Here is a 13,086-nt window from a genome sequence, read left to right on the forward strand (position 1 = left end):
GGAAAAATAAATAATGAATTTTCATGCTTCCTAGGAAATAAATTACGTGATAATATCTTAATAATAAACATGTTTTTCTCCAGCAAACGAGAATGGATTGAAAGATTGAAATGAATTGAAATGGATTAAGATTTTCAGAAATATTGAGTCACGAATGTTAAAATGAATGTTTTTCTTGAATGCATTTTTATTCATTATTATAGGAATTGCATGGAGCATATCTCTATGCCTTTCAATTTAAAAATAATATTAGCTTTTTCTGTGCATTGTGAACACTGTTCGATTCAAAATTTTTAATAGGGAATGCAGTTTTTCAATTCAATTGCATCCAATTGAATCTAACTGAATCTAATTGAATCCAATTAAATCCAAAAAAAGTATTCGTTATTTTTTAAAATACGCATTCGGAAAATGGATAGAAAAAGTTTCAATCCATTTTAATCTAATCTCGTTTGCTGGGAATAAAGTCTAAAGCCTGCGGCACACGATGCTTGTTTTCCTGCTGGATTGCTAGCTGGAAAATATTAGGAAATGTTACTAAATTGCCAATATAAAATATTTTAATCATTGTATATAATAATATAAATTAATAATTTTACAATTAAGCCAGCGGCATACGATGCTGATTTTCCTACTGGATTGCTAGCTGGATTAGAATCTTGCTGTATTGGCTGCGATGCAGTGCCAGCATTACAGCCAATAAGGTGGCAAGATTTTCTAATCCAGCAGAAAAATAAGCATCGTATGCCGCTGGCTTAATTGTAAAATTATTAATTTATATTATTATATATAATGATTAAAATATTTTATATTGGCAATTTAGTAATATTTCCTAATATTTCTTAAATATTTATACCAATATAAAACGTTTATAGTTTTGCAATTTTACAGCTTTTAAAAATATATTCCATTTTTATTTATTTTGTTTATTCGCAAGTTATATATAATTACATTTAATAAAATATTTTAAACGATGGATGATGACTTCTCTTTCATCTATTACATAATGATTCAGTCAATTTTTTGCAATCAGTATAAAAATTCCATATCTGTAAATTCCCCCAACTAAAGTATAATATATATACATAATCTATAGTATTGTTATTTTAAGATCTATCTATCTTAAATAATGTAAAGATGCTAAGAGTCTTTTTCATTAACTTCTGGTTAAATTAATCGATGATCAACTCGCAGAAATGCCAACGATATAGTTTAATATATCAGAGTGTCTCCTCTCTCTTTCTCTCTCTTCCTATTCTGAGACAAACTATGTTTAGTTTTCACGTTGGCAATCGTGATGATTCGATCAACCATCGATGTATCGATTAGCATTAATCAGAATTGGTAAAAGAAGCCCTACAGCTCTCTAATTAATTCATAAGGTTTATAATATCTTACTATATTTAAGACAGTCTTAAATATTTAAAATCGATTATAAATTCCGGTTTAAGTGTAGACTATCGCTCTTCAACTTTGTGTACTATTCCTTCTAAGTACATAATTGGAAGCCCTATGCCACTTTACGCAGAAGGGTAGTTTGATGCGTCTCAGTTAAAGGGCGCTTATATCGCGATCACGAGGGCGCAGACGCGCGTCTTATGGATTTTACCCCCGCGTATCGGAAGCGACGGGTAAGGTCCTGGTAGCGGCCCGATGAGAGCCGAAGGGAGATAGAGGGTGAGGGTAGGAGGGGGTGGATCGCGCGGTTCACGTTCGTGAAAGGGAGAAGGAGCGATGCGCGTAACAGTCATCGAGGGAAGGGAAGGTGGAAGAGAAAGAGGAGGAGGAAGAGAAAGAGAAGGAGGAGGAGAAAGAGAAGGGGATGGGGACCACCACCGAAACGACAGAAGCGACGGGTTGGGTCGGCGGTCTACAACGTGTGACCTGCCTGATGTCGCAGGGATGAACGAGCCCGCGCATATCAACGCATATTCCATTGTGTACGATCTGACGAAAGGGCTCTGACATGTGACCGGACCGGAGTGTGCATCGTTCCGGGGTGCGATCGTCCGTCCATCCAGCAGCAAGTTCCTGCAAGGACTTCCGTGGTCAACCACGTGACGATTTTGGTAAGTTTTTCTTATTTCTCTCAAAGGAATCTTTTGTGTTGATAAGAGGGAGAGGTGAATATTCTAATGGTGGTTTCGTGAGATGAATATCAAGGACGTGTGGGACGATAGTTCTCGTGGACTTTGAAAATGCGTAAGGGGAGGAGGAGCGGGAGAGGCGTGATGAAAATATTTATTAATTATAATTATTAGTTACTGCATGTTATACTTTATTGTACATTTGTGCATCTAACGAAAATTCATCTTTTATAAAATGTAAGATATAATGTATGTATATACACGTACACACACATATATAATGTGTGTGTGTGTATGTGTGTGTTGTGTGTGTGTGTGTGTTCATGCTCAAAAATTATTAACAAGCTTTTAATTTAAATGTTTTTATTTTTAATTTAAATGTTTTTTTTTAAGTTGATTGTTTTTTTGAAGAAATTAAAAACCTAGTCAATTAAAAAAATATAAAAGATAATATAGAGAATATTTAAGAAATAAAAACTTATCTTTCATTTATTTTTAAATTTTGTATATTATAATATAATTTTTTTTTATTTATATGTGTATACATTCTTGCGTATATATATTTTTTTAAAATAAGAATTTCAAGATTGAAAATGATCTAAAATGTGTTATTATTTGTTAAAAATCTAAATCTTTACATAGATTATAATAAAAGTTTTATAAATATTTTATATATGTATAAATAGAAATTCTTTTAAATTTTTTTCTAATGTAAAATGTTGGGACAAGTGATTTTATTTCAATTAATTTAATATAAGATATTGTATTAATAAAATTGGATTTAAAAAAAATATCTATGTATTTCTTAGAATTCCAGAGTGACATGCCATGAAATTTATTAGGTGTTGGAATTAATTCGTAGCGTTTTACAAGTGATGGGAAGTACTTTCATTAATGTATTTTTTAATGCTCATGTGAAATAAATAACATTCTTTCATTAAAAAACGCTACGAATTAATTCCAACACCTAATAGAACAGCTTTAATATGCATTGATCAGAAACGCTTTGCTATACATTTTATTACAGCAACGACATACTGGGTATAACACACCTAATTCAACTTTGATTGCTTATAACTTTCATAAAAGTGGACAAATTTTTCTTTCAAACGGAACGCCTAAAATTTAGAAATAGAACGATACAAACAAATATGTTTATTAAATCTATGGCTATGTTTTAAAATTTACTGTTAGAACTAAACATCTATAGTACACGTGACGTAAACTATAGACTTTCAGTACTGGTAGTAAATTTTGAACGCAGTCTATATGTGTTACAACTCAAAGAATTACTAAAAATAAAAATAAAAAAATGTTATAAATTGTTCTATTATTAATACATGTCATCTATATAAAATTTGAACACAATTTTCTTATTAGTTCAAAAGTTTATTTACATTAAGTTTTATTTAAATTTTTTGTTTGCCTTGCTTCTTATTTAAAATCGCGTAAATTGTATACAGTTTTGTATTGCAAGTTCGATGAGGAAGTAGTATTACAAATTAAATCAAATATTTTATATATATTTTGTATATTTTTTATATATATTTATAAAATTTATAAAATTCTAATGCATATTCGTGCAAAGTGGATTCACTTGAATCCACTTAGTCATTTCAAAGTTATTTACTTAAAACTGTAACAAAAAGTGGTGATAAGAGCTATTAAAAGCTAAATAATTTGTTTTGTTTTTTTGCAGTCCATTTTGTGGCGTATTTATGACAAATTTTTTTATAATATGTGATATTGGCTTTCGTTAACTGATTTTTTACTGATACTTTTAACAAAAGTATCAAAGAATATTGCAAAAAATTTAAATATCCTTAAAAAATTTATAAGCAATAAAGTAAATAGAAGTTTTGGAAAAGACTGTCTTGTATTTAAAAATTCTTATCTTTCGTAAAATTATATTAAATACGTTCTTGAAAAGTAGAAACTTTGAATTAAAAAAAAATAATATTGTGTTTTTAAAAAATTTTATAGGTAATTATATATGAAAATGAAATTAGTTGCTGATTATGTATTTTTATCAAAAAATACATTTATTTATATTTTCTTTTTTCTGTTTTTTACAATAAATTAATACAAAAATAAAATGAAATAATACATAGCATATAAACGTTTATTTAATATAAACATGCAATTAATTCTCTATATACCTTTTTTATTTATAAATATAAATAATATAAATAAATAAATAATATAATATAAATAAATAAACATTGTTATTTATCAAATTTAAATAGATACATACTAAATTAATAAATTACAAGCAAAAAAATAATTAAATTTTATTTTATTCTATTTATGTGTATATATTTATCTTTCACAACAAATTGAAGAATTGAAAGTTCTATACTTATAGAATAAATTCATTGAAGAAACTATTTTATTCTTAATAATTTGTTATTATTGCGAATATATATGTTTATAACGAAATTTTGTTAAATTTTAGCTATGAATCATTAATTGAATTATTTAATTTAATCTTTAATTTTATCTTAACTAAAATTAATACAATATATTAGAATTGAGATAATGTATCAAATTATTATATACAATATATTCAAAGAAAGTAATCAATCGTTACTGACTATGAATTTTCTGTGTATAATTATTTGTCAATTTAAAGTTTATCAACTTCACAGAACTTTATAATATAATACATTTTCCATTCTTATTATTTAATTTAAAAAATAATATTTAAAAAATAATATTTTCTAATTTAAAAAATAATATTTCACGAATTGACGCGTGACGTGGATGATTTACATTGCGGAAGTTTCATGTGTTGCGAGTTTCTTTTCATATTCATCAATAATCTCGTCGCATAGTTAAGAAAACAATTTTGCTTATTTTGCAGCTTTACTTTCTGCCATTGTCATAAAGTCTTACACGCTGTCTTTCTCGATATCTTGCTTATACCCTTTTTTCTTTATTTCTCAACTCGACACACCGTCAAGGATTGCAACGTTCGCGAGGCTATAACGTCGCAAACTTCATACTTTCTTGACATGTATGTATCGAACACCATTTGTAGTATTACAAAATGTATCAACATTATCGATTAATGTGTTTTATTGCTACGATTGCATTGTTAAAGCTAACCTAAGGGCCGGTCATTCCACCTTTTAGTAAATTTTATCTGTTGGGTAAGTAGCAAGATTACATGCACTGATTTACCTAACAGGTGAAATTTACCAAAAGATGAAACAATCAGTTCTCAAAGTCAAACAGAAAATTTGAAAATTGAAAACAATATTTTAGGAAGAGAATTTCAATATCAATTGATTTTGCTTTGATTTGCTCAAAATAAATTTTTATGTAATCAAAAAGATGTTGAAATTATAAATAGAAATTATTCGTAGGAAACAAGATTGGACGTATAATAAATTCAATTGCTTATAAAGAATGAAAGTAATGAAAAGTATGAAATGAAGAGAAAACGCTTTTATATCATTTATCTAATCTGTGAATCTTAAAAAAATTTACAAGCGATGAATCTAAATTAGAATTAAACGTCAATTTTTAATTCACATGGTTAGATTAAAAAAGTTAAAATGTAAGAAATGAACGAATGGAGGAAGAGACGCGAGACGTGATAGGAATAAATTTTTCGCGTTGGCAATATATAATGACTGCAACTGCGGGAGAGAGGAGAGAGGTTTGCGTTTTTATCTGTTTGGATGCAGCGTGGCAAAAGTACAACGAAGAAATATATTCCGACGTTAGCAGAAGAAACATCGACGTTTTATGCGAGAAGTTCAATGCTTACGATCGCGTGTCATAGGCCGATATACACACATATATATATATATATATATATATATATATATATATGTATATACATATCGAATACATACCAGAGGCACATGCTAGTCTGACTCGATTACTTTGGCGCACTTGTCGTGGGGGTTGGATATAGAACGCGGTAGGGTTGTGCTCGCGTGTGATTGCCACACGATAAAACACGACACAGGGGTGACTCGAGGTGTGTGAGCGTGAAGGTTGATTCACGCTCGAGGTATGACGGTATAGTCCTCTTTGCGATTGTACCTCGATAAAGGCGATAGCGGCACCGGTGTATAACAGCCGAATTTATCCTGAAATTTATTTCTAAGCGAATTGTCGTTGCTACGAAAACAATTTTTTCTCTTGGAAAATTAAGGGAACAATGCAGATGCGGAGTATTATACAGATATGTGTCTCGCGGGATGATATTTTCTCACGTAAATTCGGTGTTATCAAAAATACTTTTGAAGTCATTGACAAATATTTTCGAGCTATACTGTTAGATATCATAAGAGCTGCAATGGCAATTCAAAATCTCTTGAGTTAAATAATATTTTTCTCACTTCCATGTGTAACTCAATAATACATTTCTGTGGTTAGTTTGAAAGTAAACAACTTTTATATTAATATATGCACTTAGTAAATAATAATCCGAATTTGAATCAAATTTAATATATTTCCTTGAATAAAATTGTTTAACTTCATGGTTTTATTTAAATTAATGATATTTTGAGTAAGAGCAGGTGACTTATAAAAATGATTAAAAATAACTCGGATATAATTTGACACTACGAATTTAAGTGTGAAACGTTTAATGTTTAAACAGCTATATGAATTTTTAATGCATCATGCTATTTGTAGAATTGAAAGATTTTTCACAAAAATTAAATTCAAAAAGTTAAATTTAGAAAAAATGAAAAATATCTCATTTTTAAACCGGTTGTTATATAAATATGGTAATTTTTTTCGGAATCGTAATAGATGTAAAAATTAAGTTTTAGTTAATATTTTAAGAATTCATTAAAGAAAAATAAAAATCTCTGAACTCGTGGAAATTTTATTTACCTATACAGAAAAAATGGTTTTGGAAAGTGATATTATTGTCGATTGGATATAAAAATATTTAAAATTTTAGTTAGATACAGATCTGAAAATAATTTTATTGGATCAAAATAATTATGTAGGATAGTGCTGGAATTTAATTGCAACTTTCAGCCGATTTTAAACCGCGCGGGTTGGTAAGGTAAGGGGCGGGAACCAAACTGAAAATCGGCTGAAAGTCGCAAATAAATTCCAGCACTGATGTAGGACATTCAAGCTGGTTGCTATAATGTTAAAACTTTTTGAAGCATTGCTTATTATGCTTTAATATCCTACATAAATTAATTTGATAGTCCGACAAAATTATTTTCGGATTTGTATGTAGTTAAATTTTTAGATACTTCAGCAGAGCTGTTTTTTTTTTATATATTTATCCTCTAATTTTATATTTATCTTTTTTATAACATTATAATATTGAAGAAAGAAATATTATTTAAAGTATAAACAATAATTTTTTCACTTTTTGTTCACCAAATTGTTCGCGATGTAACGCTGAAATTGATACGATTTGGTGCCATAGAATTAAAAAAATGGATTTATTTGGTTTTTATGAAAAACCCTTCAATTCTCAGTTTCATTATTTTACTAGATAAACGTGATATATATGCTTAAGATTACTTTGACCTCGTTTATAAATTGCTATTAATAAAAACATTTTTTGCGAATATTAACTCTTATATTTTCTGTTTTTTTGTTTGATTCTTGCGGAAATAAAATTATTCACAAAGCTAATAGAGTATAATTTGATAACATAACCCAGAATTAAAAAAAAAATGTTTTATTTGGTTTTCGTGAAAAACTCTCAATTCTTCAGTTTCATAATTTTACTAGATAAGCGTGATATATGTTTAAGATTACCTCCCCCAGTTTACTTCCCATTTTGTTAACCAAATCTTTTCCAGAAAATTGCAACCATTTTTCGTGTTAGAATACATTTGTAAGATATTTGCACGAATGCGCTTTCAATTCATTAATATAAAACAAAAAATAAACAGTATAAACATAAATAAAATAATATCCATTGCTGTACGCTCTATTTAAATTTCATGAAGTTCGTGTTAGGTCAACGTTTGGCAACGAACACCACCGCATGATCTGCATCGACGAGCAATTTGCAAACGTGGATGGCACGCAAAACTCGCTTAAATCATCAGACGATATGGTCAAAGGTTAATTCGTTGGAGCGCAAGAGGCGGAAATTGAGGACTAATTAGACAACCATATCCTATTCCAAATTGTACCGTAAACAGTGCGCTCACAATCAGTCGGCAATAATGTTGCTTTCCAAATATCCCAAATATTTCCCATGAGCATTTGAAATTAATTTGCATCAATTTTCGCGTAACGAGTTGATCAATTTGTATCAATATTTGATATAAACTCCATTGCTACATGCAGAATCCGCTTAAATCTTTATCATATTAAAAGAGTTGGAAATATTTTGTGTTTGCTTTGTTGAATTTTAAAATTTTTTAAATATATTTTTTTTCAAATATTAGAAAAAGTCTTGGAAAGAAATTGTCGCTTTTTAATTTGTTATACATTTATGTTTTGCATCTAGCTTTTTTATTTTGTACGTAAGCATAAATTTCCTTCATTATTTAAATAACGTCTGTCGTATTACTTACATAATAGCCGAAATGGATAAAATGTTATCGATGAATATAATCCACTGGTATCATAAAAAAATAAAAAATTATTTGATAGTCTGTTGCGATAATTGAGTTTGGTATTTTAATTGGATGTTATTATGATTCTTACAAACATCTAACCGATATTAATGTTATTTCATATAATGAATGTACATTGAAGAATATTTCGATATAAAAAAAAAACAAAAATATATATGATATATTCCTTTTTTTAAATTATTTCTTTATCAAGTAATTTATTATTTCATAGGCCTTATTTTTTTTTTAGTAAGCAAATAAATATATTTTAGATTTAATGAGTATCATATAATTTGTCATACCATATCGTTTGTAAAAATATCATTTTTTTATTTTACATAAATTTATTTTGCATAGTGATTATACATAATTAAAACTTATAAAAAAATTATATAGTTATTTTTTGTATTAATTAAGAAAATAGTGAATTATTATTTATCATAAGCTATTATAAAAATCTCAATATTATAATTGAAAATTGTTCGAAAAAGATTTATTGGTTTTCCAACAGCCGGTAAGATTTAGGCAATAAGATATTAAAGTTGGTAGACTAATCCGTTCATACTGTAGTTTGGCATAGTTTCTCTCCTTCTCTCTTTCGCTTCTTCCAGGGATAACCTGGGAATAGCTTCTGTTTTCTAGAATATCAATTGTGTACTAGAAATAAGTCGCGCATCCCCAAACACAGCCGCTATTATCGAATTGTACTTCAAATGACCATCATAAATTTAAATGTAAGTAGAAGACATATAATTTATTCAGATATACAACATAGTATTATTTGAAAGATATAGCAATGCCACTAAACATCTAAAGAATAATTTTAACATACACATAAACACAAGGAAAAATATGATCAGCATAAACAAAATAAATAAAATAATATAGACAAATTACAAAGATACAGTTACCAATCAGAGCCAACACAGGTATTATTCTTGTGTGAATTCAAAATTTTTATTACATAATAAATTAATTAAATTCTATTTGGATTATCCTCTATAATTAACGAAAGCAACAGTATATCATGAAATAATTACATAGATTAAAGAAATTATTACAGTCAAACAATTTAAAAAAAGCAAGTCAAGATACATAAAATTCATTCGTTAAATAAGATATTAAATCATTTACATTAAAATGAAACTGGTGACTTGATAATATAGACTCATTTTGACTAATACTTAACGAGATCTTATTATTATATCTATATTTTAAAAAATTTGCTTATACAGTCACTTTTTATATATCTCAGCGTTGACTTACTTTTTTTAAGTTATCTGATTGCGACAATTTGTTTAATCTATTTAATTATTTTGTGAGCCACCGTTGCTTTTGTTAATTGAGAATGACCCAAAAGCGTAGAGTTGAAATATTTAATTAATTTTTTATATAATAAAGATTTTGAATTTACACAAGAATACCTAATGTTGACTTTGATTGATAATTGTACCTTCGTGATTTATATTCTCTACAGCCTTTTATTATTCTTTTTTATAATATAGACAAAATTTTGAATTTTAACTAAGGGAAATATATAAAATACAAAACATCAGAATTAAGCACAAATATTTATAATACTTATATGAAATTAGATACGTTACTTATAGTTGCTTTTTTTTTAAATAAATGCTTGCGAATTTAATGTCAACGTATTCAATAATTGAGAATTAAGTTAATTTTAGAAAAAAAATTATTTATTTCGCTCTGTATTCTCTAAACATATGTAAGTTATTTTTTTCTTTAATTCTTTTTTAGTTATTTTTTTCTGATGAGACAGCCTACTTGTATATTTTACTAATCCATTGCCGTTTTACGTGCCGATCGCACGAAGAAGTGCATATTATCGATTTAATTGAGAAAAAAGCGCGAAAAGTATATTATTCTCTCTTCGGTAACGAGAATTAAAAAGAGTTGCAATTAAAGCTGCGGCTGATCAATCGGACCGAATCATTATGTTGTAAAAAAATACGTCAGCTTCCTTTATACCTGAGCGCTGAATCTCTTTGTGACGATCGTCCGGGAATAATATAACTGAATTTCATGTGGTAGTCAATCTGGGTTATCTCGCGATTGCGACAATTATATTACGGACATCCGCAATGACCTGGATCACGGTTGAATCGTTCGAAACAGTTAATAGGAATTCTTCTATTCGGAGGAACAAATATCGCGCTACCCGAAATAATACGCGGTGCAAAAAAAGGAGAGACTGATGATAGATATGTTTATTTGAATACTTTACGTTTCTAAAAATTACTATTCTTATCAGATTACGCATAATCACCACAATTCATCACAATTGTTATCTCTTCGGTTATCGGCTAGAAATTCTTTTCTTCTGATGAATTTTTATAAAGAATTTAGAGAGCTCAACTACTAATTACTCTGAATTTTGGTGACTCTTTTTTTACAAGAAGATGGTAATGTTGAAATGACGATAAATGGTAAAAATCTTTTGGGTTTTATTAATAATATGTACAATGAAATGAGAGAATAGCAATAAAGTTTCCTCTAATTTTAAAAATAAATATTCGAAAACACACACACAAAGACTGGTTTTTTTAAGAACGCAATAAATTATTATGCTGAATATTTCCACTATTTTTCCTTTTAAAATTCAATCTCGATACTAAACTGAGAGAAAATTTTTTAATATTTGTTCTACATTTATATTATTACCATAATTATAGTTATTACTACTATAATGTTAGTAATAATAAAATTATATTGTATACACATATATATTGTATAGTTCTATCAACAAATGTATATAAATATAATTGATACCCAAAATGATACAAATTATAATATCGTTATTATTAATAATTATAGTTATTAATTAGTATATTATTATAAAAATGATTGTAATTACTACCTGTAATTTAATTATACTTTATAGTCATTTCTAAACAACCATGTAAATATAGTTCACAAATATTAAAAACTTTTCTCTCAGTGTAGTCTAAAGGCGACAACAATGAACGTGACATGATACGTAATAAAGGATGATAAATCAGTATAATGTGATGCAAAAGTTAACACACGATCGTTAGAATTTAAATCGCAAGATTTACGATATTGCGATTTGCCGTAGACTTCCTCATGTCGTCGTTAATGAACGTGACGGGATCACGCTTCTGAGGTGATTTAAATAATTGTATGTCGGCACCCGCCCGCTGACAGCCGTCGTGCGTTGCGTGCCGTAGATTTATTACCCACATACATTATATGCACGTACGGGATGACGACAATTCGAAGTTGACGGGAGTTATTGCTTCTGATTTATTGGTTTCTATCAATTATCATCGAAGTGCTTAGCCCGAGACGAAAAAAGGAATGCGACTTAACGTTCCCTTAATGCAGGGAACAACGAACTCTTCCTCCTCATTAATCGTGATTAGTTTAATCCGCATGGATTTATCCATTTCATTGTGATGCGGCACAGAAACGTGGCGATGATTATGCGTTTCTGTCGGACTTGCACGTTTATTATGCACGTGTTTCATCAGGATGCGAATGACAATGCACGCGTATGCCGTGACGGGCCTAAACGTAATTTAGCGTGTCACTAAACTACCGGTCGGAACACCTATGACAATATTTATCTAACAACATAAAATTTATCAGCGATCTGCACACGACGTTACATCTGTTGGTTCCGCTTGTCTTCTTTCTTTTTTTTTTTTACGAACGCATTAAGAGCGCGAGAACTATTTGTTCTGTATTTCTCTTTATGGCGGCGAATCTCTTTCAGATGACGTCTCGTACATCTACAATTGACAATTATGAGGTGATGCGTGAACGCCTACACATTATTATTCGACAACTTCGGCGACTTCGTTCACCGACCATGTTATCTGGCTATGTAAACATGTACTTAATAATTTCCGTTTTATTGCCGCCTAATTGATAGTAATCGACATACAATCACGCGATCGTACATAAATGGAATGTGCAAACTACAGTTGTGTCTTTGCCTAATAATACATTTTTTTATTGATAAGTTTATTTTCTCTGTTGTCTCTTACCTTTACCTTTTATTATGGATTTATCTAAATTAATTATATGAGCAAAAAAGTAACAGTTTTTATTTTTTATATCGTTAATCTTTTATGTGCGTATAATAATTTACCATTGATTATTACTGTTTTTATTTGATTTTATTTTTTCAAATAATTTTTCTAACAGAATTAATATTAACTCTTCTTTTCTGGTTAAGTTTAATAAAACACACATAATTACACAATATAATTTATCTAGATAAAGTAAAAATTATTCTTTTGAAACAGTTGTTACAATTAAATTTTATCTCTGTATATGATAGTACTATAATAATTAACTCTAACAAGAAAGCTTGGTAGTATGAAATTTCATTTGTTTCACATCTAATTCACGTAGATATTCTCACCGAATTTTCAAGTTTTATCTTTTTT

General features: G+C 28.6%; 1 protein-coding gene across 2 annotated transcripts in view; it reads left to right on the forward strand.

Moving 5' to 3' along the window:
• The first annotated feature begins 1,662 nt into the window (after positions 1–1,662).
• FucTA (glycoprotein 3-alpha-L-fucosyltransferase A) overlaps positions 1,663–13,086 on the forward strand; it is a 41,824-nt gene continuing 30,400 nt past the window's right edge. Inside the window, exon 1 of one of the 2 annotated variants that reach the window (XM_011065692.2) lies at positions 1,663–2,069. The gene's annotated coding sequence lies outside the window, so the exon portion shown is untranslated. The remainder of the gene's footprint in view (positions 2,070–13,086) is intronic. The other variant, XM_011065695.2, reaches the window with a different exon arrangement.

Source organism: Acromyrmex echinatior, chromosome 3 (assembly GCF_024713525.1).
Source record: "Acromyrmex echinatior isolate Ae372 chromosome 3, ASM2471352v2, whole genome shotgun sequence".
NCBI lineage: Eukaryota > Metazoa > Arthropoda > Insecta > Hymenoptera > Formicidae > Acromyrmex > Acromyrmex echinatior.